This window comes from Phascolarctos cinereus, unplaced genomic scaffold (assembly GCF_003287225.1).
Source record: "Phascolarctos cinereus isolate Bilbo 61053 unplaced genomic scaffold, phaCin_HiC Scaffold_5;HRSCAF=322, whole genome shotgun sequence".
Classification (NCBI taxonomy): domain Eukaryota; kingdom Metazoa; phylum Chordata; class Mammalia; order Diprotodontia; family Phascolarctidae; genus Phascolarctos; species Phascolarctos cinereus.
In genome coordinates, this window is record NW_027555958.1 from 129,143,004 (window position 1) to 129,168,819 (window position 25,816).

General features: G+C 37.5%; 1 protein-coding gene and 1 pseudogene across 8 annotated transcripts in view; both read left to right on the forward strand.

The window, feature by feature from the left end:
• Positions 1 to 25,816, forward strand: part of PTPRK (protein tyrosine phosphatase receptor type K) — a 745,494-nt gene that overhangs the window by 457,307 nt on the left and 262,371 nt on the right. The window lies entirely within an intron of this gene.
• LOC110208934 (large ribosomal subunit protein uL3 pseudogene) lies at positions 18,220 to 19,225 on the forward strand (annotated as a pseudogene).

Consider the following 25,816-nt stretch of genomic DNA (forward strand, 5'->3'; position numbering starts at 1 on the left):
GTATCTCCTCACTTCAAGGACCCTCTGCTTCTCTGATTTCAGGGTGTATCCATACAGAGAACAGGGTATCTCAGGCATTTCAGTTCTCTCCCTGCTACACTAATTTGGCACCACTTTAAGTTCTATAACGGCGCTCGTTTTGTATTTCTTTGGTTTCTCCATGTTCCTGTGTGGGGTACCTTTCTCCCCCTCCTGCTTTTCAGCTTTCTTTTGTATGTTGCCTTTCTCTATTAGACTATAAGCTCCCTGAAGTCAGAGGCTGTCTTTGTTTTTCATGTTTTGTTCCTAATGCTTCCTAATGGTCCCTGGCACACAGTAGGCATTTAATAAATGTTTGATGATGGTGGTGATGATGATGATGATGATGACGATAGCTTTAATTTGGCTTCTGCTCTATCTTCTCATTTCTGGTTTTAATAATAGCCCTCCCAAATTTCTTTTGGTTCAAATCCTAAAGCTAGAAGTACCACTGTCATCTGTTACACCTCTTGTGTAACATTTTTTCCGTTAACAGACTTTATTGTTACCTGATGCACAAGGCATTGTTACTTGATCTACCTCCAGAAACACAGAAATAACTTCATTGTGTAGAATGAGACATTATCTTTTAAAGGGGATTCTACCTGTCTTTTAGCTTTAGTCTAACCTTTCAATTATGCGGGGTACTGTCCATTCATTTAATGGGAGGAAAATCACTTCTTTATTTTCGGCATATACTTCTACTAAATTATCTGTCCTATCATTGCACGGCCCAAAATGATGACTGACAAGATTTTAAATTACATATGGATCTCTAAGCAACAAACCCAATATATGAACTGCCTTCCTTTTCATTTCTGTTGTATACAGGGGATTCTGGCCTTTGGTTGGCCTCTGGAGCTACTACTGTGTATTACTTCTCACTCGCAGCATTTATTTCTCAGAGAAATACATACTCCCAATGAAGAAGACAGATCATAGCTTTGGTTCTCAGTAGATATTTAATAATGAAAACTCTATGAAAAATCTATGCAAAATATGAAGGAATTAAATTGTGTTGTATTTTATTTTCTGTTTTATCATTTCCTCCTTTTAGACCACTTTGGTAAGCATGACAGCTACCATGCTGAATCTCTTCTAAAGTACTTTTTGCTTTTTTTTTGACTTGAGATAAAAATAAACAAAGAATTTAGATATAAAAGTTATGTATAAGGAATTTAAGGAATAAACACCCATACCATGTAATTCTAAAACTTGTGTTCCCATGGTAACCCTGCCATAAGTTTATTTTATTCTTTTTTAAAAAAAAAGTTTCTATTGGTTTATTTAATATTTCTTCCTGTGGGTGAGGAGAATGCATTACCATGCTCTTTTAGAAGTGTATGTATGTGAGAGAATAGCTCCTTTTGCATCCTTCTTATGCTTAAAATGTAGCCATTTTAGGTTTCCAAGTACCTAGATATAGGAACTTTTTTCATACCTATATACATAAACCAGTTTTATTCTTGTCTTCCACCTCATCCCCATCCCATAAAGTTAAATTTGATCAAAGAACCAGGTTTGTTTGCTTTTTTGGGGGCGGTGAGTTTAGAATAACAGAAGGTTGGATTCAGTTAATGACTTTACAGGGTTGAATTCAATCACTTAATGACTTGTTTCAATTAAACCAATTTTAGGTGAATTATATGCACTGTCTTCCCTTCTTCTACTCTATCCCCTAACAATTTGAATGCTTAGAAATTTGTGAGCATATCAGGGCTGGAAATAGAAGAATCATAATCTTAATATATAATTATAAAGACTCAGCTAATAAATATCACAGGCAGGATTAGAACTTGGTCTTCCTAAACCTAGCATTGTATTCATTACACTATCATGCCTCTTAGTAATAAATAATAACAATATTTCACATGTATTATATGATAGAGTTGTCAGAAACAACATTGTGAGATAGGTAATTATAAATATCCATATTGTATAAATTAAGAAACTGAGGCTAAGAATTTAAAGGACTTGTTTCTACTCACCTATTTCATACATGTTGTATCTAAAATTTCCTTCTATATGCCATAGAATTGTTGAGAGAAAGTTAGCATTAAGGTAGTGATTTTTACAAATATATGTAGTTTGAGATCATTAAAAGTACTCCGTCATTTTCTACTCCCATTTTAACTTGCTCCTTCATTCTGGGTCCAGGCCATCATTCATCTGAATCACTTGTACAGTATGTGTATATCAATGGGCTAATTTGATAGAATTTCCATTCAATTCTGTGTTATTGTCAATACAATTTTATTTTATTTCACTTCATTTTTCACCACAATACGTGGTGAGACCATTTTCTTTTGCACGTTAGTGATTTCACTAAGGAGACTTTTTTCTTTTAGTGATAAACATTTATTGAAATGTCTGTTTTATGGGTCAATGAGATTTTGAAGGATGCCACAAGTATGAAGGAGAGGCTTATAGTATTGGTTTAAATATCATACTTTCCCAAGTATAAGACATTCCCCAAGATGAGATTTCTTTATTTGCGCGTGCGCGTGCACACACACACACACACACATACACACACACACACACACACACGTATATGTGTGTGTGTGTGTGTGTGTGTGTGTGTGTGTGTGTGTGTGTGTGTGTGTGTATCCCTTAATGTAGAAGCTGCTAAAAATCTTGTGTTATCCTGAATGTGTTTCCACAATACTTGAATTGTTTCTTTATGGCTGCTTGCAATATTTTCTTTTTCACCTGTGGAATTTGGCTACAATATTCCTAATAGTTTTCCTTTAGGGGGGGTTCTCTTTCAGGAAGTGTTTGGTGGGTTCTTTCAATTTGTATTTTACCCTCTGCTTTTAGAACATCAGGGTAGTTTTCCTTGATAAATTCTTGAAAGATGATGTCTAGGCTCTTTTTTTGATCATAGCTTTCAGGTAGTCCAATAATTTTTGAGCTATCTCTCCTGGATCAATTTTCCAGGTCAGTTGTTTTTCCAATGAGATGTTTCACATTGTCTTCTCTTTTTTTTCATTCTTTTAGTTTTGTTTTATAATGTCTTGATTTCTCATAAAATCATTCACTTCCATTTGCTCCATTCTAATTTTTAAGGACTTATTTTCTTCATTGAGCTTTTGGACTTCCTTTTCCATTTGGCTGTTTCTGCTTCTTAAGGCATTCTCCTCTTTGGCTTTTTGGACCTCTTTTGCCATTTGGATTATGTTATTTTTTTTCCTTTTTTTTTTTTTAAGGTAACTGCAGTTAAGTGACTTGCCCAGGGTCACACAGCTAGTAAGTGTCAAGTGTCTGGTTTGAGGCTGGATTTGAACTCAGGTCCTCTTGACTTCATGGCTAGTGCTCTATATACTGCACCACCTAGCTGCCCATAGGCTGTTTTTTAAGGTGTTATTTTCTTCAGTATTTTTTGAGTCTCCTTTAGCAAGCTGTTGACTTGTTTTTCATGATTTTCTTGCATCACTCTCATTTCTCTTCCCAATTTTTCCTCTTCTTCTCTTACTTGCTTCTCAAAATCCTTTTTGGGCTGTTCCATGGCCTGGGACTAATTCATATTTTTCATGGAGGCTTTGGATTTAGGAGCTTTGACTTTGTTGTCTTCTTCTAGTTGTATGTTGTGATCTTCTTTGTCTCCAAAGAAAGATTCTATAGTCTTTGAGTTTTTTTTACACTATTTGCTCATGATCCCAGGCAATTACTTGAGTTATAAACTCTTTGTTATGTAGGAGTCTGCTTGTAGTGTGGAGAATGTACTGTCCCAAGCTTCAGAGGTTTTGTGCAGCTGTTTTCAGAGATACTCCTAGGGACCTGTAAATTTTCAGTTCTTCTAAGATGATAAGATCAAGGGCGAGGTGTTTACTCCTTTCCTGGCCTGTGCTCTGGTCTGTGAGTGACCACGAGCATTCTTTTCTGCCTTGGAACTGTGAGGAGGATTTCTTCTTCACCACCACCACCCACTACAAGCTCCACCAAGCCAACACTCCTCCTCGCACCAGGACCACCACCCAGAACTGTGACCCAGATCCAAGCATGGGAAAAGCAAGAGAATCTTGCCTCAGCACCAGCTAAGAGATCCCTGAAATCCCCCTCTGATCAGCCACTTGATTCCCCCTTATTCTGTGGGCTGAGAGCTCTGGAAGCAGCTGGGCCTGGGGGGTGGGACTGAGCTTCTGTCTCACATTGATTATAGACTTTTCCTACTGACCTAAGTTGTCTCTGGTGTTTGTGGGTTGAGAAGTCTGGAAACTGCCACAACTGCATATGATTCAGTCTTCTGAGGCCTGCTCCAGGTTCTCTGAGGCCTGTTCTTTCACTGCACACCCATGCTGAACTGTGCTCCTCTCCCAGCTCTCACAGTAGACCTTTCCAATAAATCATTTAGGTTGTCTTGGGCTGGGAATTTGTTTCACTCTGTCTTTTTGTGGTTTCTGCTACTCTACAATTTGTTTAGAGCTGTATTTGTAGGGGTTTGGGGGAGAACTCAAGCAAGTCATTGCTTTTACTCTGCCATCTTGACCTCCACCAGGAGACTTTATATAATGTATTGGGTTCACTACAGTTGATACAGCATTTGGAGTCCCTCCTCGTTGGTACAGAAGCCTCCTCAGGTGAGAAGACTTTAGACTGCTGGTGTGTTAGACCCCTAAGCCTTCCATCCCCTGCTGTGTGTAGCATGTCCCCTGAGGAATGTCTCCTCAGAGCCAGGCCAGACGTCTTCTATTTGCCCCAAAGCCACATGTACCAGCACAAGGCATCTGCTACCACTTGTAACCAGCCCAATCTTCTGATGGGATGTGAAAAAATTCCACTGCAAAGAAGAACAACCCTTCCTTTGACTTCAGGACTCTTTATCTCCTGCTATACCTGTGCATTGGGGGTAGAGGAGTTCAGTTCTCCCCTTAGTGATGAGCACTTTTTTTTAAAGGCAGTTGGGGTTAAGTCACTTGCCCAGGGTCACACAGCTAGTAAGTGTCAAGTGTTTGGTTCGAGGCCGGATTTGAACTCCGGTCCTCCTGACTTCAGGGCTGGTGCTCTATCTACTGCACCACCTAGCTGCCCCAGTGATGAACATTCTTAAACCTAGACATACCCTTCATATCCCATTGACTCTGAACTCAGGTAGATTATCATCTAAACTCCATTCTTCACTCCTTATCATCCAATTCCTCATTCCCATCTCTTTCAATCCTCCTGCTGCAAAGTTTTGTCCTAACTCCACTCAACCTTTCCACTGCATACTCTGGAATACCTGTTCCACAGGCAATAAACTTCATTCAAATTATATATTCCTCTCCCACTCCTTTCATATACTAGTTCTTCCTGAAACCTGACTTCGTCCTGATGATACAACCTCCCTGGTCACCCTTTCCACTACTGGCTGCACCTTCACTCATTCTAGTCTAACTGATAATATCCCTTGTTCCCCATTGGCACTTCGAGGTTCACTGCCTTCCTCCTTCAGTCAGTAACCTCTCTTCCTTTGAGTTTCATCCTATTCATGTCTACCACCCTATCAAGACCCTCCCAGATCACTCCGTTTCTTTCCTTAATGACTTCAGTATTTGGCTTAAAATGTTCCTCTCCTCCCCAACTCCTGTCCTTACACTAGAGAACTTCAACATACATCTTGATTCTCCCTCAAATACCCTACCCACTCAGTTTCTCAACTTACTCACACTCCCCCATGCACTACTCTTCCACCTCAACTTTCTCCATGTTTAAGAATTCTGAAATCCCCTCATCCCACCATAATTTGCTTTTCACTCTCAATCTTCCTTCCCTTAAATAACCCTACTTTTCATACACAGTATAACTTTCAATCCCTTGACCTCTCATCTCCTCTGAACTAGCCACACTATCTTCTTACCATTTGATTCCTTTATGAACCAGTTCATATCTACACAGTCCTCCTCCCTTGAATAAGGAGTCTAGACTGTTTATCATATTGCTGATTACTCCTAGGCAAACCTCGGGTCACTCCCATCATTCCATCCCATCTCCAATAGATTGCCCACTCTATCATCTTCACTCTTTTACTCATTTTCAATCTCTTTCTCTCTCCTGATGCTTCCTACTGTCTACAAATATGCCCATGTCTCTTCTATGCTTTAAAAAAAAAACCCTCATTTGATTATTCCATTCCCACTATTGACCTATATCTCTTCTGCCTTTTGTGGCTAAGTTCTTCAGAAAGGCTATGTATAATAGGTGACCCCCACCTTCTCTCCTATCACTATCTTCTCATCCAATTACATTTTGGCTTCTGATCTTATCATTACACCAAATGGTTCTCTCCAGAGTTAGTAATAACCGCTTGGTTGCCAAATTAAATGGCCTTTTCTCAATCTTCATTCTCCTACACCTCTCTGAAACGTTGACCCTATCGATCACTTTCTCCTCCTTGATATTGTCTTTTCTCTACCTTTTTAGGATACCACTCTTCTACCTATCTGAGGGCTTCTCTGTCTCCTTTGCTAAATGCTCTGTTAGATTATGACTTCTAACCATAAGTATTCTTGTGATTGCTACCTTGGCCTTTCATCTCTTCTGCCTCTTATACTAATTTATTTGGTGATCTCATCAGCTCGCAGGGATTTAATTGCCATCTTAATGCTAATTATTCTTAAAACCACCTTTCCTGCTTCCTTCTACCTCTTGACATCCAAACTCATACCTCTAACTACATTTCCAACATTGTGAACTGGATGTCCCGTAGACATCTTAAACTCAATACATCCAAAATGAAATTCATTGTCTTTCCCCCTACACCCTCCCTTTCTTCTACCTTCCTTATTACTATAGGGGGCAACAACATCCTCCCAGTCCCTCACATTCACAACCTAGGAGACATCCTGGACTGCTCACTATCTCTTACCCCATTCCCCTTATTCAAACTGTTGACAAGTCTTGTTGATTTCACTTTTGCAACATTCTCAAACATACCCTCTTCTGTCCTCTGAAACTGCCACCACTCTAGTGCCTTCCCTTCTCACCTCATGCCTAAATTATCACTGGCGGTTCTTTCTGCCTCCTTCAAATCTCTTCCCACTGCAACTCATCTTGGATCCAGCCACTAAGGTGATTTTCCTAAAATATAGATCTGATCTTGTCACTGTCCTTCTGCTCGGTAAACTCCAATGGTTTCTTATTGCCTCCAAGAGCAAATGAAAAATGCTCTGTGTAGTATTCAAAGCCCCAAAACCTAACCCCACCATGTCCTTTCCAGCCTTCTTAAACCTTACTCCTTGACATTTTTTTGATTCGGTGATACTGGCCTCATGGCTATTCTAGGAACATAATACTTCAAAACTCTTGTCTCCAAATATCCTTTCCCTCTATTACTCATGCCTGGAATACTCTCCCTTCTCTGCTCTGACTATTGACCTTCCTGGCTTCCTTTCAATCCCAAGTAAAATCCCACTTTCTTCACGATGCCTTCCCCAGGACCTCTCAATTCCAGTGCCTTCCCTCTGTTAATTATTTCCTGTTGGGGCAGCTAGGTGGTGCAGTCGATAGAGCACCAGCCCTGGATTCAGGAAGACCAGTTCAAATCCAGCCTCAGACACATAACACTTACTAGCTGTGTGACCCTGGGCAAGTCACTTAACCCCATTGCCTAGCCAAAAATAAATAAATTTAAAAAAAAATTGTTTCCTGTTTATTTTTTACATAGCTTGCTTTGTATATATGTGTTTGTGTATCATGTCCCTCCTTAGAAAGTAAGGTCCTCAGCACTTAGCCCTGTATCCTCAGTACTTAGCACATAGTAGATCCTTAACAAATGTTCTTTGACTAATTTATACCTTTCATGATACTGAGCATCACTAGAGGTTCAAAGGACAGAAGAAACATAGGAGCTCAAACAGCAGCTAACAGAGATGGCAGGACCTGATGAGGCTTGCATGTTTTTCTTATAATGTTATAAAAGTGGCAGTAAAGCAACTAGAATAAGGGATATTGTGGGAGTAGAGGCACACTGTGTTGGAGAAGACAGGAGGAAACAGGATCAAGAGTACCTGTAGAGAGAATATAGTCTTTTGAAGGAGAAGAACTATTTCTTCAGAGACTGGAATAAAGTTGGAGATAGTGGAGAACAATGTCACATGGATGGTGTGAGTAAAAGAGAACACAGAGCTGTCAGCTAATTGCTTATTTCTTTAGATGAAGCCTGAAAGAAGAGAAGGTCTAGAATGGTCATGGTAGAGAATGGGGTAATCAAGTAGGGAGGAATAGGAAGTATTGCCTTGCTCTAATTAGGGCCAAGTTTAGATTGGATAACAAAATAGTAGTCTACCCAGTCAACATTGTTTCCAGATTAACTCAAACTCTGTTCAATAGCTCATGAATAGAAGCAAAGGAGGCAGAAAGTTAATTTGATCCAGGTTAAGGTTTGAATTAATTAGACTCATTTCTGGAAGAGAAATTAAGGCAGGGTTTGCATAAATCTGTATAATTAGTATGTTTCAAGTGTTTTACTAACCTGTGATTAGGTTGTTCCCTTTCCTTCCCCAAGTTAGAAGTAGTCAGTACAGTTTACCATCCTCTGAGATGTGTGTGCACTAAAAGCCATAATAGGACAAAAGTGATTATCAGCTTTTTATGATATCAGCAGTGTAAGTTCTTTTTTAAGTAAAGGAGATGAGATAATTTAGCTAATCATGAATGCTGGTAAAAGGATGGATGGAACATAATACCTTTCAAAAACCACCATCTCTTAATTTTTAAGTATGCTCTTAGTTTGTGTTGAAGTTAGTCAGCATCCCTTACCTACATCCTTTCATCTCTTTATTAATTTTGGAACCTATTCATCATTTGGTCTTTCAAAATAACTAGGTCTGTTTCAACAGAAAAAAAGTTCTTCTGAGCTAACCTGGCCAGATCTTGAAACCAGGTCAGTACGTGATACAATATTTGAGATCACACAGTGTGTGCGTATTGCATCTGATACAGAAAGGAGAATATATGAGAATTAAAGTTTTTAATCTTTTGATTGAAGATCAGGAATTGATCGGACATGTAGAAATTCTTCTAGAAGTGTGAACATTCTTTGAGAAAACAAAGTATAATTATAAGCCTTTAAAATAGCAATCATTGTCATTGTGTCTGAATAACAGACAAAGAATGAATCTGTGTGCTTGCATGCATGCAGAGCAACCAAACAGAGCTGCCTCTGTGTCCCAAACAGTGCATAATATTTCAATGTGAGTGGAGGCTCCCATATGATTTGGAAAGCCTATACTGTATTGAGGTATTTAGCAAAGAACATACCATAATGTTATCATTTTTAAAATAGATTCTCCACTTGGACAGGTGGTATTTAAGAAGTTTGAAGTGAGAAATGACCTGGCAGGAAAACAAGACATATCACAGGTGACTGTCTCGAAAGGCATGAGAATGAGATAGACATTTTCCATTACTGCCCAATGTTAAGGTGCGGGCATTATCCCCTAAACAACCACATGCTCCAAGCAATAATCGTGCACTGTCTTCTTCAGTACTAATATGAAAGTGGAATTCAATCTCTTTGACACATATTGCTTCAGCTTCTGGCCTGGTAACTTTTCTTTGCTGAAACTGAGTTAATATATGAGTAGGCTGTAGTATACTGGCTGAAATGAGCTAGTCGATATCACTGTGAGGAGAGTAAATTTGTCTTGGCTAAAATATATTAGGTGTGAAGTATCTCCTTCCTCTGTCCCCTATCCTCATCCCACTCCTAAAATGCTATAGAACCTCCTAGAGTCTTCCTACCCCCCCAAAAAAGATCTTCAGATAGATGCATAACTATTTCTTTATCATAAGAGCCATGGAATATCATAGAGGAAACCTAATTAATACATATATACCTTACTGTAGGGAGTCTCTATTTTTTATTCTTTAGTTTCTTATTTTCCCAGTAGGCTCTATGTATATTTGTGTGTGTATATTTTCTATCTCAAAATTTCATAAAATTTTTATTTTCCTCAGTGGAAGAATATTTCTGAGACAACCTATGAAACAATGGCTGTGTTTATTCTCCAGCATTATTCATAATATGTCTTTAGTGATGGGAAATGAAAATTTTTCTCTCTCTGGTTGCATCGTAATATACTATATGCTGAGAAAATTCATCTTCTGTTAAAAGGGTCTTCTTTTGAAGCATTCATGCCTTTAATTGCCACCCCCGAAATTATGGCTTGACCTATTGTAAGTTAATCTAGAGAATATAAAGAGGGTTCAGTCATTCGCTTAAAAATATTATGCATGTACTAGTCAGTGTTCTGAAACTACAGTGAACTTGAGAGATGCCCCTCCTTGCTTTGTCCAAAGTAAAATTTACATGGATCTGGGGGGAAAAACCAGTAAAACAAAACAATATAAAGTGTTCTTTCTCTAAAAAAAAAAAAAACCTCAAGAACCTTTCAATATAGCCATGTCTAGAATTATATTTTTTCAACTCTATTCCAAAGACAGTTAACTCTTCACTGTCTTTAATGTAAAAACTAATATAGCATCCATCAATAAATATTCCCATTTAATGTTTGCCTGATTTTTTAACTTCATAGGTCAGCATATTATGTAAAACTCATATTTGTAAAAACAGCCCCTCAGCCTTTGGTTTGTGCACAGTAGTTGCACAAATGTCTGCTGAATGAATGCTTCCCAACATCAACCATCAAGGCAGGGAATCCTTGGCATGGCTGCATTATGTATTATAAATGATGAAGCTCAAAGTATAACACAAAGAGAAAATTACAGAATCCATAAACTGTAAACTAAGGGGCTTAATACTGATTTATATACCAGTCAGACTAATTTCCTTTTAAAAAAATGATTATTAGTCTGGTACATCAGAGGAGTACAAGTGTGGTTTGTCTAGATTTTAGAGAATCATTTCATACTCTTGCAAGTTACTTTTGAGGATAAGGTGGAGGAACCTTTATTAGATGATAATATAGTTAGAGGGTTTCAAAAATCGTTGAACTACCAAACCCAAAAGACAAACATTAATGTTTTGATATCAACTAGTAAGACAATATCGACTTTAATTTTTAGACATTGGGTAGATGTTGGATGTGGTTGACTGGAAGAACGATTTGAAAAGAATTATGCATTAAGAAGCTTAACTTGGCAAAGGATTTCTAAAGATGTATTAGAGGAGTAAAGACTGGCTGTAGAAGAGAACAATTAGGAATCTGCTCAGATGATAGATAATGGTGACCTGAGCTAGGGATGTAGCAGTGGAAATGGAAGGAGAGAAGCAGAGATAGATGAAATTTCTTGGAATATTCCGAAGTTTAAAAGCCTGGGCAATTGGGAGAATGTATGCACCATTAATAGAAACAAAGGAGTGATAAAGGGCAGGCCCTGACTGTGTGTGTGTGTGTGTGTGTGTGTGTGTGTGTGTGTGGTTAAGAAGTAATGGAAGGGGGAAGAAAAAGTAAAGCATTTGGTTCCAAGATTCTCCAAGGTAGAAAATTGGGTTTCAAGGGAAGTACAATCAAATCTTTTAATTCACTTGGTAATAACCATTCAGAAATAAATTTTAACAAAAATTTTAAGTTACTGTCATGGAATGTGTATTCTTCTTTTAAAAAACAGCTAGTAATATTCTCTTAGAGAAGCTTCTTTCCTATCATGTGTTCTTCCATCTAATTGTAGGAACTATTTTTATGACATTTGTTTTGTATTTGAAATACTTGTAGATAAGATATTTGTAAAAAATCATTTAACACAATTAACATTTTTAAAGATAATGCCAAAATAATTCACAATAACAAGAACACAATGGAAATAATTTTATACTAATTAAGAAATGTCATTTTATGGCAGAAGTGAATGTAATGAGCTCTTTTTCATATTTGTGTGACATTAGGTTTGAAATTCTTCATGTAGAATTTATATCATTTCTTAGAATGTTTGCCAGCAAAGAACTACTAAATTTTATTATTTACTCTTACAATTGGATATTTTTCTTGGCTCTACAAATATTTTACTTTGTCCTGACCTACCTCTAATTATAATTTGTGCTAGTTGGTGGATGCATATTTATTTATATAGCCAATGAAAAATGCTGCCCTGATTTTTGATAATTATATTTTTCTTCCTGGATTTTTTGAAACACTAGTATATTATATAGCAGTTTTTAATTTAGTTGTTTCATATAAGGGAAAAGAGTTATCATTAAGTGTTTAGACTGGATATACATGTTATACACTGGAATGAACCCTGGTTTTACTATCAGAGTATCTGGGTTTGAATCCTGACTATACCATTTCCCACCTCTTTAACATTGGGCTAGTCACTTAATTTCCCTAGGCCTCAATTTCCTCTTATTGAAGATACTAGTGTTAGATTAGATTTCCTCTGTGGTCTCTTCTACTATTATCCTGTGTTCATGACAGTGAGTTGTCTGTGCATTCTCAAAGGCATATGAGCTCGAGATCTACTAATTTGTCTCAAGCTGAAAAAGGTGTCAAACATCATGCTGGCTACAGACTGTTTCTGTTAATTATGGAGAGATTCAGCATTTATGTGTTGGGCACTAATGATGGTAACTTATGTAACCAAATTACAAAATTTACTGTTAGTCCTATGTGGCCCCTTTCCAGATCTGCTTCAGTCCAACAATATACATTGTGTTCTGGCAGCATGGCTTAGTGGATAGAGTTTGCCTTTGAACCAAGAACCCCTAAGTTCCAGTTTGACCCCTGGATGTATCCTGGCCATTTGACCGTGGGTAAAACAGCTTAATTGCTGTGCCCTAGGTACTTTTCTGCATTGGTTGAGCAGTGTTGCCCTTTACTTCCTATGAAGTTTATGCAGGAGAAACAGAAAGGGAAAGACAGGTTATGAGTCTACTTACCCGTGAGCTGTTTACCTATCAGTAATGTTTCAAAATTGAAAAGAGAAAATGGAATTTTCTGCAATTCAAATAGCTTAGGTCAGGGGTGGAACCTGCAGAACAAATAATAATATTTGTTATTAATTAATAAAAGGATTTGTTCATTTGCATTTGTTTTTTGAAGTTTGGTTTCAGTCAAAGGGTTGCACTTGAGGACCTCGAGGGCCACATGTAGCCTCCAGGCTTCAGGTTCCCCATCTCTGTCCTAGAGAAAGGCTGCATTTCCCAACTGGTAGCGATAGCTTGAGAGTAGGGGAACTTCACCAGTGGCTTCCCTAAGTTACCTTTTACTGGCCTATATAGTTTCAGAAGAAGAGAACAGTTCTAAGTAACTTTGTAAATTGCTGGTTTAAGAGAACGGCTGTTTTGCTGCACTAGTATAATATTGCAAGGTTATTAAAAGACCTTAATACTGCTTTTGTGGCACAAGAACACTAGAATTCTTGCTCAGCATGAGAACAGAGAGGATCAGAAGAGTGGCAGTTGGTGGGTTGTATAGGATTTTCTCAAAAAGATCACCAGCACTCAGGCCTGTACTAAACTTGTGAGTCACACCAGGCAAATTTCCCTCCTCGTGTGACTCATGGATCAGTTTCTATAAATGTGTCTTACTCTCACTCACAGACAACATTCAAATTGAGTGAATTTGACACAGGTTTATGAGTGGAATGTTATGTTTTGATTATTCTTATTTTTGCCTTTATTGAGTGTGTTGTGTTTTGATTATTTTTGCTTTGATTTGTTTAGTAAATGTTACTCAGCTTGCATTGATAGAAGTCACAGCATTTAGGATGTCTCACCACAAATTCCTTATTCCCAATAGTGTGACTTCAGGCTTCCTGCCTCAGAAGCAAAGCACCACATACTGAGGGAAGGTGAAGAGTTTCCCGAAAGATGACCCCCCCCCCAAGCCCATATACCTCACAGCCTTTCTGAGCTATAAAGCAACCCACATCATTCAGGACATGGACAGGACTTATTCAAAGGTGAACAAAAAGGTAGTAGTCAAAGTGGCTAACAGAATAGATACACATCCCTCTCCAGTGGTCTTTGTAGAAATTGTGGGCTATGTGCAAGGCCTGTGCATCATTGCTGAATGCACCAAAGAAAAGTATAGGAGGACATTCTATAAGAACTGGCAAAAATTTCTGGGAGCCACGATGGCAGAGTAAGCAGTAAATCACTGTAATTCTTACATATTCACCGCCGAAAAAACCTAAAATAGTGCCCCCAAACAAATCCTGGAACAGTAGAACCAGCAAAAAAGATGGAGTAAAACATTCTTTTAGCCCAAGAAACTTGGAAGATTAGCAAGAAATGTCTGTCTCCTTTAGATAAATGGGGAACACAGTCCAGGACAGGAAGTGTCCCAGCAAGCCCTACCTCAGCAAGGCAGCAGAAGATCCTGAACCTCAATGTGGTACAGCTTACAAACACCAACACCAGGACCACCCCACTGCCCCATGTCCCTCAACATAGTCAGGGGAACAGGCAGACTCCAGCTCTGAGAACTGCCACATTCTTCAGCAATGCCCTGGGCAAAGAGGCCATTGCCAGTGGCCAGACCACCACAGTACTTCAGTGTAGCCCTAGGGAAATGCAGTAACACTCCACTGACCTCTGCACACACCAGACACCACCACTAAGACCCCAGCTTAGCACCAAGTAAGCTGCCAGACTCTTATGGCCTCCAGCAATGCCAGTCACCCCCACCTTACCTTTCAATACCACACCGAACATGAGGATCTCCAGTGAGTCTAAGGACAACATCATTGTAGCACTAGGTAAACAGCCAAGGCCTGTAGTCCCTGGCACAAGAAGCCTGGGACAGTGCCCTTTTCAACCTGGAAGCAGAGCTCAAGTTGAAAAGAAAGGAAAAGGGCCAAAAAAAATTGACCATTGAAAATTATTATGGTGACACAAGGTTAAGACACAAACTCAGAAGAGGATAACAATGTCAAAACACCTATGGCAAAACCCCAAATAAAAATGGAAGGTCGTCTCGAGCCCAGAAAGAACTCCTGGAAGAACTCAGAAAGGAGTTTAAAAATCATACAAGAGAGGTAGAAGAAAAATTGGGGGAAAAAATGAGATTGATGAAGAGAATTGTGAAAAAAAAAGAGTCAACAGCTTAGAAAAAGAAAACAGCTGCTTAAAAAGTACAATTGGCCCAATGGAACAGGAAGGACAAAAACTAACTGAGTAAAATGTCTTCTTAAAGATTAGAAGTGGACAAGTGGAAGCTAATGACTCTATCAGACACCAAAAAATAAAAAATAAACAAATTCAAGAGAATGAAAAAAATAGAAGGAAATGTGAAATACCTCATGGGAAAAACAATTGGCCTGGAAAATAGATCCAGGAGAGACAATGTCAGAATCATTGGAGTACTTAAAAGTCGTTATCAAAAGGAGGGCCTTGAAACAGCATCTTTTAAGATATTTTCAAGGAAAAATACCCTGATATCTTGGAACTAGAAAATAGGCATTGAAAAAAATCCACCAATCACCCAAGGAAAGACATTCCAAAAGAAAAACTCCAAGGAACATTGTAGACGAATTACACAACTGTCAGGTCAAGGAAAAAATACAGCAAGTGGCTCAAAAGTAACAATTCAAATATTGGGGAGCCACAAGCAGGATTACATAGGACTTAGCAGCTGCAACATTAAAGGATCAGAGGTCATGGAGCATGAAATTTTGGAAAGCAAAGTAACTGAGACCGCAACCAAAAATCACCTATTCAGTGAAATTAAGTATAATATTTGAAGGGGGAGGGAATGGTCGTTCAATGAAATAGAAGTATTTCAAGCTTTCATAAGAAGACTGGAATTGAACAAAAAAATTGATCTCCAATATCAAGACCCAAGAGAAGTTTAAAAAGCAAAAAAGGGAAAAGAAAGCATAAAGGATTCAATGGAGCTGAACTGTTTACATCCCTGCATGGGGAGATGATACTTGTAATTCTTAAAAATTGTACACCAACAGCACAGCTAGAAGGAATATACTTAGACAAAGGATATGGGTATATGGTGAATTTGAGGGAATGACATTTAAAAAATTAACAGATGAGAAAGAGAAATACACTGGGTGCAGAAAGAAGGAAGAGGCAAAATGGAATAAATTATTCTACATGAAGAGGTGTGAAAAACATTACAATGGAGGGAATGTTGCGAGGGTGGACAGTAGACATGGCTTGAACCTTACTCTCATCCTTATTGGCTCAAAGAAGGAATAATATACAAAATCAGTTCAATATAGAAATCTATCTTACCCAACAGGAAAGTAGGAGGAGAACAGATTAAGTAAAGGGATAGAAGTCACTGACAGAAGAGAAGGCAGATCTGAGGAGGGGATAGACAGATGCAATGCACTATTGAAAAGAGAATGGATGAAAGGAGAGAGAGGACAAACAGGAGGAAAAATAGGATGGAGGGAAATATACAGTAATCATAACTCTTAATGTGAATGGGATGAATGCTCCCATAAAATCGAAGTAGATAGCAGAATGGCTTGAAAACCAGAAATCTATAGTATGTTGCTTACAAGAAACACACTTGAAGCAGACACGCACAGAGGGAGAGAGAGAGACAGAGAGAGAGAGAGAGACACACACACACACACACACAGAGAAAGAGAAACTGAGTGTAGAGGTAAGGGACTGGCACAGGATCTATTATGCTTCTGCTGAAGTTTAAAAAAAAAAGCAGGGGTAGCAGTCTTGATCTTAGATGAAGCAAAAGCAAAAATAGACCTAATTAAATGAGACAAGAAAGGAAACTACATCTTGCTAAAAGATACCATGGACAATGAATAATGTACCAAGTGGTTCATTCTGGGAGCCAAGATGGCAGAGTAAGCAGTAAATCACTGTAATTCTTGCATATTCACCGCCGAAAAAACATAAAATAGTGCCCCCAAACAAATCCTGGAACAGTAGAACCAGCAAAAAAGATGGAGTAAAACATTCTTTTAGCCCAAGAAACTTGGAAGATTAGCAAGAAATGTCTGTCTCCTTTGGATAAATGGGGAACACAGTCCAGGACAGGAAGTGTCCCAGCAAGCCCTACCTCAGCAAGGCAGCAGAAGATCCTGAGCCCCAATGCGGTACAGCAGACAAACAACCAACGCCTATATTCTTAATGAAGAAGTTAAGTGAGTTACAGGTTCATGATCAAACAAGAGCCAGAGAGCGTTACAAAATGTAAAATAAGTCATTTTAATTCTATTATATTAAAAAAAAACCTTTTGCACAAAGAAAACCAATGCAGTTAAGATCAGAAGGAAAGCAGAAAGCTGGGAAACAATTTTTATAGCAAGGGTCTCTGATAAAGGCCTCATTTCTCAAATACATAAAGAACTGAGGGGCAGCTAGGTGGCACAGTGGATAGAGCCAAGAGTCAGGAAGACTTGAGTTCAAATCCAGCCTCAGTCACTTGATATTTCCTAGCTGTGTGACCCTGGGCAAGTCACTTAACCCCAATTGCCTCACCAAAAAAAAAAAAAAGTTAAAAAAAGAACTGAGCCAAATTTGTAAGAATAGAAGCCATTCCCCAATTGATATATGGCCAAAGTATATGAATAGGCAGATTTCAGATAAGGATATCAAAGCTATCTATAGTTATATGAAGAAGTACTCTAAATCACTTTTGATTAGAGAAGCATGAATTAAAAACAACTCTAATGTACTATTTCACACTGGCTAATGTGACAGAAAAGGAAAATGATGAATGTTGGAGATGACATGGGAAAATTGGGACACTAATGCATTGTTGATAGGGTTATGAACTGATCCAGGCATTCTGGAGAGCAATTTGTTTGGAACTAGCCCAAAGAGCAGTCAAACTGTGCATACACTTTGATCCAGCAATACCACTACTAGGTCTGTATTCCACGGAGATCATAAAAAAGGAAAAGGACCTATATGTGCAAAAATATTTATAGCAGCCCTGCTATAAATGGTGGTGGCAAAATATTCAAAATTGAGAGGATGCCCATTAATTGGGGAATGGCTGAATAAGCTGTGGGTACATGAATGTAATGGAATGTTACTGTGTAATAAAAATGAAGAGGCAGATTTCAGAAAAACCTGGAAAGATTTGTACAAACTGTTGCAAAGTGAAAGCAATAGAATCAGGAAAACATTGTACACAGTATCAGCAACACTGTGTGATGATCAACTATGAATGACTCAGCTCTTCTCAGCAGCCTAATGATCCAAGACAAGTACAAAGAATTCATGAAGAAAAAATGCTACCTACATCCAGATAAAGAACTGATGGAATTTGAATGCAGATTAAAGAATATTTTTTTCACTTACTTTATTCTTTTTCATGGTTTCTTTTTCCTTTTGATCTGTTACTTCTTTCAAAGCTATGACTAATATGGAAATATGTTTTACATGATAGCACATGTATAACCAATATCAAATTGCCCACCATTTTAGGAAGAGGGAAGGGAAGGGAGAGAGAAAAATTTGGAACTCAAAATCTTGTAAAAAGGAATGCTACACATTGTCTTGACATGTAATTGGAGGGAAAAAATACTATTTAAAAAAAAACTGCAGAAGTTGAAGAAGAAGGCCTTTACCAAGGACTACAAGAAATGGCAGGATAATGATGGCAAGAAACAGGTGGAGAAATATTTTGACAGCATGAAAAAAATACTTCCAGCTTATCCTAGTCATCATCTATACACAGATGTGCTGCCTGCTCCCTCTGAGGCAGAAGAAGTCTCATATGATGGAGTTTCAGGTGAATGGCTGAGAAACTGGACTGGGCCTGGAAAAATGAGTAGGTGTCTGTATTTTGGTAGATAGATGATTGATGTCATTGAAGTGACCAAGGGCAAGAATTATAAAGGTGTCACCAACTACTGGCATATTAAGAAACTGCCCCCCCAAAACCCACCAAAGCTTCCATAAGGTTGCGGATTTCAGAAGTTGGCACCTTACTTGTGTGGCATTCTTTGTGGCCCATATTGGTCAGAACGACTAGCATCATTGCACCGAGATTAAGAAAAAAATATATAAGATTGGCCAGGGCTACCAGATCAAAAATGGGAACATGTTCACTGATCAGCATCTGTCTGACAAAAACATTGAACCCCTAGGTGGATTTGTCCACTATGGTGCAGTGACCAATGAATTTATCATGATGAAAGACTGTATTGTTGGGACCAAGAAGCTCATCCACACACTATGAACATTTCTGTTGTATAGACTAAATGTCATACCCTGGGGAAGGTTTACTTGAAGTTTATTGGCACTGTCTCTAAATTTGACCATGGCCTGTTCCAGACTTTAGAGGAGAAGAAGCTTTTATGAGACAACACCAGAAGGTTCATGTTGTTAAAGAAGAGCCTGTCTAACGTTTCCAAGCCCATTTGGATCTGGTGGATTCACAATAAATTTAAATAAATTTTTTTAAAGTTAATAGTGTCACTGTGAGTTCTTTATGTTAATGTGAAAAACAACAGTGGAAGCCCAAGAGGTACAGTGGTATTAAGAATGTTTCCCTTTAATCTGGCTCCAGAAAACCCTTAAAAGGTTCCTTATCTACTCCCCTTATCTCCCTTTGACAGGATCTTATTCAGATGTCTTCCAGTTCCCAGCATTGTCTGTTCAATCCCTAAGACCTTCCAAATCAATTGTAAATTATCTTCCTAACTGCATATTTTTTATTGCTTCTTTAACATTATCTCAACTAACTTAAGAAATGTAGAGATATATACTATGTCCTTTGTCCTATATTAGAGTCTGTGAGATTGTGAACCAAGTTAATGGACAGCTGTGAGGGAGGGGGAATTGAACCTTCAGGGTTATATAAAGCCGACTTCTACCTCTGTGGGTCGTCTCCTCTCATCAGAGCCATTGTTGTGAGGACACCCGGATCTTGAGATTTGAAATAATAATGATAATTATAGTTATAATAAAAAAAGAATGTTTCCCTTTGCCTCAAAACAAACACACACACACACACACACACACACACACACACACACACACACCCTCTACTTTGATTACTCCTGTGAGGCTAAGACTTGAATAGTATCTCCTTGGAGATGACTATGGCTGGGTTCCCTCTAGGAACTCCCCCCCAACCTTTCCACTATAAATACGGGTTGGGATTTAGTAAGTCAGCTCAGAGATGGTGTTGATGGGAACTTCAGATGCCACATTTGCTGTTAAGTTATACTTGGCCCCTAAGTGATCAAAAGAAGTACATATAAAGTGTCATGTACAGGACTTATTGTTCCCACTTGTTTCTCTTGGATTGTGTTTATAATAGCAGACCTACTGAGGTGGTATTTCAGCTCTTTTTGTGGGGGAAGAGTGCATATGGGGACCTGGGTCTCCCTATCTCCTCTGAGTATGGAGGTGCAGTAGCCACTAATGGGCCCAATCTCACCACTGATTAGTATAGGAGATTTTACCTGTTTCTTTTCCGTCCTGGCCCATTTTGCAACTCCTTAGGCAGCCTTATGGCTCCCCACTCTTTATAGCTCATCATTTTGAGGCTGAACTTAATGCAGAGTTCTAATTAGCTGTAACCCTAATCTAACTCATAACTCTTGAGCTCACTCTGCCTCACCTTCCAGTGTGCACCACTAGGCATAACTTCTTAATCTAAATCTTGAAGGCAGCTACAGATTCCAGTAGGTAGAAGTGAAAGTACTTTGTAGTCATAAGGGACAGTCTGGTAAATTAGTGATAAATGGAAATTAGTTATTTCATTTATACCTGAGGTAATACCTTAGGTAACCAGTACCTTGCATTGAGGTTATTTGAAAGGTAATGAAAATGGTCAGGCTAGGGAAGGGGGGGAATCTTTTTGGAGAAACAGCCACTGTCACTGGATTATGGAGTATGTGGTTGCAAGCTATATGGTCACATGGTCACACCTCAGTATAACCATCCTTGTAGACTTGCTAAACCAGTCTGGGGGCAGCCGATAGGCCTCAAGTTCATTGGTGAGCTAAAGTGATTTCCATCCCTAACATGTGAAGACAACTCCTGGTGGAATGGGTAGATGAGAACAATTTGTTCTAATGGCCATGAAGTTGGTTTTTGTCAGATGTTGAAGATGCCAAGGTCATTCAATTGGCCATCACCATTCATCTTGAATTTTGTCCTAGACTTTGATTACTCAGGAAGAGAGAATGAGGCCTCTCACTTAAATCAAATTCATATGCAACTCAAGACAGCACCCAACAATGTTGTTGCAGGATAATTTGTGAGAAGATTGGAAAGGTGGAACAGAGGGCCTACATGTGAATGACTTTAGATGGTGAACAGAAGATTTTATATTTGATCTTGGAGGTGATAAGGTGCCATTGAAATTTATCAAGTAAGGTGGCAGCATAGTTAGACCTATGATTTAGGAAGGTCATTTTGACAATTAGATGGAGTAGGGATGGACTTGTGACAGGCAGACCAACCAGGAAAGTATCACAACAGTTCAAGTGTGAGGTGGTCAAGGTCTGCACCACGGAAGTGGCCATGAAGAAGATGAAAGGGGGTATATGAGAAAGGTATGATGAAGGCCTTGCCAACAAATTTGATTTGGATAGTGAAAGAGAATAAAGATTTGAGAGTAACAACTAGATTGTAAGACTAGATGACTCGAAAAATGGTTAAAAGTTTCAGTTTAGAAAATTTTCACTCTGGTTAAATGATGCAATGATGAAATGCCATGCTATTTATACAGGACATTCCATTTCCTATCTCTATGCCTTTGTATAGATGCTCACCCATGCCTGAAACTTACTTCTTCCTCAATTATACTACTTAGGTTCCCTAATTTTATTCAGAGGCCAACAAAAATTTTGTCTCCTATATTAGAGTTTTACTAGACTCCCCTCCTTCCTTACTACTGATGAGATTTTTTTTGTGCATTTATTTTGTATATAATATTGTGTAAACATGTTATCTCCTGGAAAGAATGTCATTTTGGAAACAGAGGCTTTCATTTTTGACTTTGTATCTATAATGAGACAGCTAGTTGTTATAGCGGGTGAAGTGGTAGACCTGGAGTCAGGAAGACCCATATCCAAATTTGGCCTCAGATACTTATTAGCCATGTGACCCTGGGCAAGTCACTTAATCTCTGTCACCGTTTCCTCAATTTTAAAATGAGGATAATCATAGCACATACTTCCCAGGGTTGTTTAGAGGATAAAATGAGAATAAATGAGACAAAATAAAATTTGTAAAACACTTTGCAAACCTTAAAGTTTTATTTGTTTTTACTACTACTGCTGCTGCTGCTGCTGCTGCTGCTGCTGCTGCTGCTACTACTACTACTACTACTACTACTACTACTACTACTACTACTACTACTACTACTACTACTACTACTATTCTTATGTTGTTATTATTGTTGTCATTATCATTATCCCTAACACTTAACTCAATGTCTCACACTGAGCAGATGCTTAATAAATATTGATTGATAGCAAGAAATAAATCATGTCACCTTATCGTTACAACTTCACTTTTCCCTTTGATATGTGAATTTTCTCATCCTTTGTACTTGTCTATTTTTTGCTGCTTTTGTACCCATAATGAAGCAAATTTTCTCAAAGATGGGCACCATATTTGCTTATTTTCATGTACCCCATTTAAAGTTTTCTTCATTATTTACAATTCATAATTGTAGTTTACTTTTAATGTCTATGAGATGTCTAAATAGAATATGAATTTGTTATTTCTTCTGTAAATTGTTTAACTATTCTTTTTCCCTCTTCTATTCATTCACTTTGCAATGGAGGAAAAATTTACTTGAACTCACTGGTGCCATGTGGTTTTTTTTTAATGGGATTAAAATCAACAGAGATGTTGCAGAACCCACATCAGTTTTTTCTTGCTACCATCTTTAAGCCTCTCTTCAAAGACCTCTTTATGAATGAACAAAGCTTCTGGATAAATAAATGTTCTTAAAAACCTAACTTTTGTAAAATATTCCTGGGAAATGATTAAAAATTGAAAAACGATGGGTAGTCTACCTTAGTATATGACTAGTAAATATAACCTATGTATTGAGGTAAAAAAAAATGACTGCAAATTTTTCATAAGAAATTCAAGCAGAAATTGGATTTCTGATCTAAAATATGGGAAATTAGCTGAAGCAGTAAATAGAATATTGGACCTGGCATCAGAAAGATTCATCTCTGTGAGTTCAAATCTGTTCATAGACACTTCTTTGCTGTGTGACCCTGAGCAAGTCACTTAACCTTGTTTGCCTCAGTTCCTCATCTGTAAAATGAGCTGGAGCAGCAAATGGCAAACTACTCCAGCATCTTTGCCAAGAAAAGCCCAAATTGAGTCATGAAGAGTTGGACACAAATGAGAACAACTGACCAACAACAAAATTTAAGATATGTTTCTTATTTTTTTAAAGTAAATGTTTCTAAAACTATGCATGAATTCTGGCACTGGCATAACAGGACACTATTGTGCTGAAAGAAAAGACAAAATAGACAATTGTAGAGAAATTTTCAGAGATTTATGTTAACTGATGCAGAGCATGATAAGCAGAACCAAGAGAATGCATTATGAAAATAGAACAGTGTAAAAATAAACAACCTTCAAAAATTCAAGAACCTCAACTAATTAATGAGCACTCATGATTACAGAGTACTAGTGATGAACGATTTTATCCACCTCTTGATAAAGAAGTGATAGACTTCATTTGAAAAATGTACATTTTTTAACCTGACCAATGTGAGAATTTGTTTTCTTTAACTATGCATATTTGTTTTAAGTATTTTAGTTTCCTTCTGCCAGTTGGAGATATTGGCAGAAGAGAGATTAAATAAAAGTTTATTAATTTAAAATTATTTAAATTTTAAAAAGAATAAAGGAAGTCCTGCCCCTCGGGCATTCAATATTTTAAATGATTTTTAGATTCATTGTTGCACTGGAGTAAATCCACATCTAGGGTATAGTCAGTAGAGATCAGAACTGTGAATTTCACTAGTAATTAATTGGCTGGTTCTTATCCAAAAATCCATTCTACAATATATTTGACAAGTGGTTGTTAACCCTGCGCTTGAATTCATCATTTACTAAACACCTAACACATGGTGTTTATCACTAAGCACACAGTAAAAAGAATGTCAGTTTAGTGATTTTCAGAGGATTTAAAATGATCTACTCCATTGGAGTCTCAAAATCTTATGTTTTCTTTAGTATTATTTTTTTGTATACGGATTAAACAACAATCAGTTCATCTGCAGTATTGGATTATTTAAGCTGATCATTCTTTTCCTTTTGCAGTACAAATGTTGCATATGGGATATCAAGTATCTTATCAGAGATGCTAAATTTATATTAGAATTGCTTTTTAGTTATTTCAGTTGCATACTTTATATTTCAAGTCAGTTGGACTACATTGTATAAATTCTTTCTGTCTCTCTCTGTACACAGATGTATTCTGAGAAAGGATAGTGTATGCTATGTGCAACAACTGTTTCATAATTAAAATTTCTATTATACTGTCACTGATTTAATAAAAACTAATTTTTAGAGACATAAAATTTTGTAGGTATGAGTTAGCAATCTCAGTGAAACAATTTCTCATCAAGACTAACTTATCTTTCATTTCACTTACCAGAAAGAGAAAAAATATGTATGTTAGCAAACCTAAAGAAGCCAATAATTAAAAAATCTACAACTTATTTATTATTTTAACTGCTAAGGTTTTCTTTGAAAGGTATATAAGAAGACATTTAGAAACCTGATAGATTCAAGCATTCACTATATGAGATAATCATGAAAGAATATTTAGAAAGATTCTTTAAATAACATAGTCAATGAATCAATAGCAGTAATTTCTTGGAAACAATACCTTACTCTCTGAAAGTTGAGGTTCACATTTGCTTTTTTTTACAGGTAATTTGGCATTTTTTATTGTGGATTTTCCTTTTTTCCCAGATTTTAACCATACAGTACAATTTATTTTTTGTAAAATAACTTGAATTAACCATACAGTACAATTTATTTTTTGTAAAATAACTTGAATCTGGATGCATCTTACAAAGCAAAACAGAGAGACAAGGGAAGTCCTAAATTGGACAACAGCAACTCACATATGTGTCTAATAATGTGAGAATTGAGTGAACCATACTGACTGCATCCTGTGACTCAATTCTGGATCTAGTTTCCCTTTCTATTCAATTATGGGTCTAGTCCAGTTTCTGTCCTGTGAGAAAACTTAGGATGGGCACATTTTCTAAGGAAATAGAAGTATCCATCTCAAGGGGCATATGAAAATAATAATTCCTATATTAAATGGTATGTTTACCTTGAAGATACTAAAGCATGTTTGATTACATTAATGTAATAGGATTGTTTTAACAAATGGCCATTCTCATTTTAAAAGACCATATGCCATATCATTTTAAAAGATATATACTATGTTTTATTTTGTTTTCTAGATTAGGAAATTATGATTGTCTTTCCACTTCTGTCTTTTTCTGATTATCAGACTATATTTAAAATTACCTGAGTTATTTATTTTTTTCTCTAATATTGTAAGTTGGGATAAATTGCTTTGTAAGGTAAAGGCTGTTAGAGCACTAAAAATTCAACTATTCTATAATGTAAAGGTTCTTCATCAGTTTGACTTAAGGAACCAAAGGTCCTCTACGTTGGATCAGTTAGGAGGTGCATTGATAGAGCATTGAGTATGGAGTTAGAAAAAGGTAAGTCTCAATTCGACCCCAGACTCTTACTAGCTTTTTGACTCTGGGTAAATCATTTAACTCTTGTATGCCTCAGTTTCCTAAATTGTAAAATAGGAATAACCATAAAATGGGGAGCTCACAATCTAGTGAAGGAAGACAACATGCCAACAGCTATGTACAAGCAAGCTATATATGGGATAAATTAGAATTAAACAAAAGAGAGAACACACTAGAATTAACAGGGATTGGGAAAGGC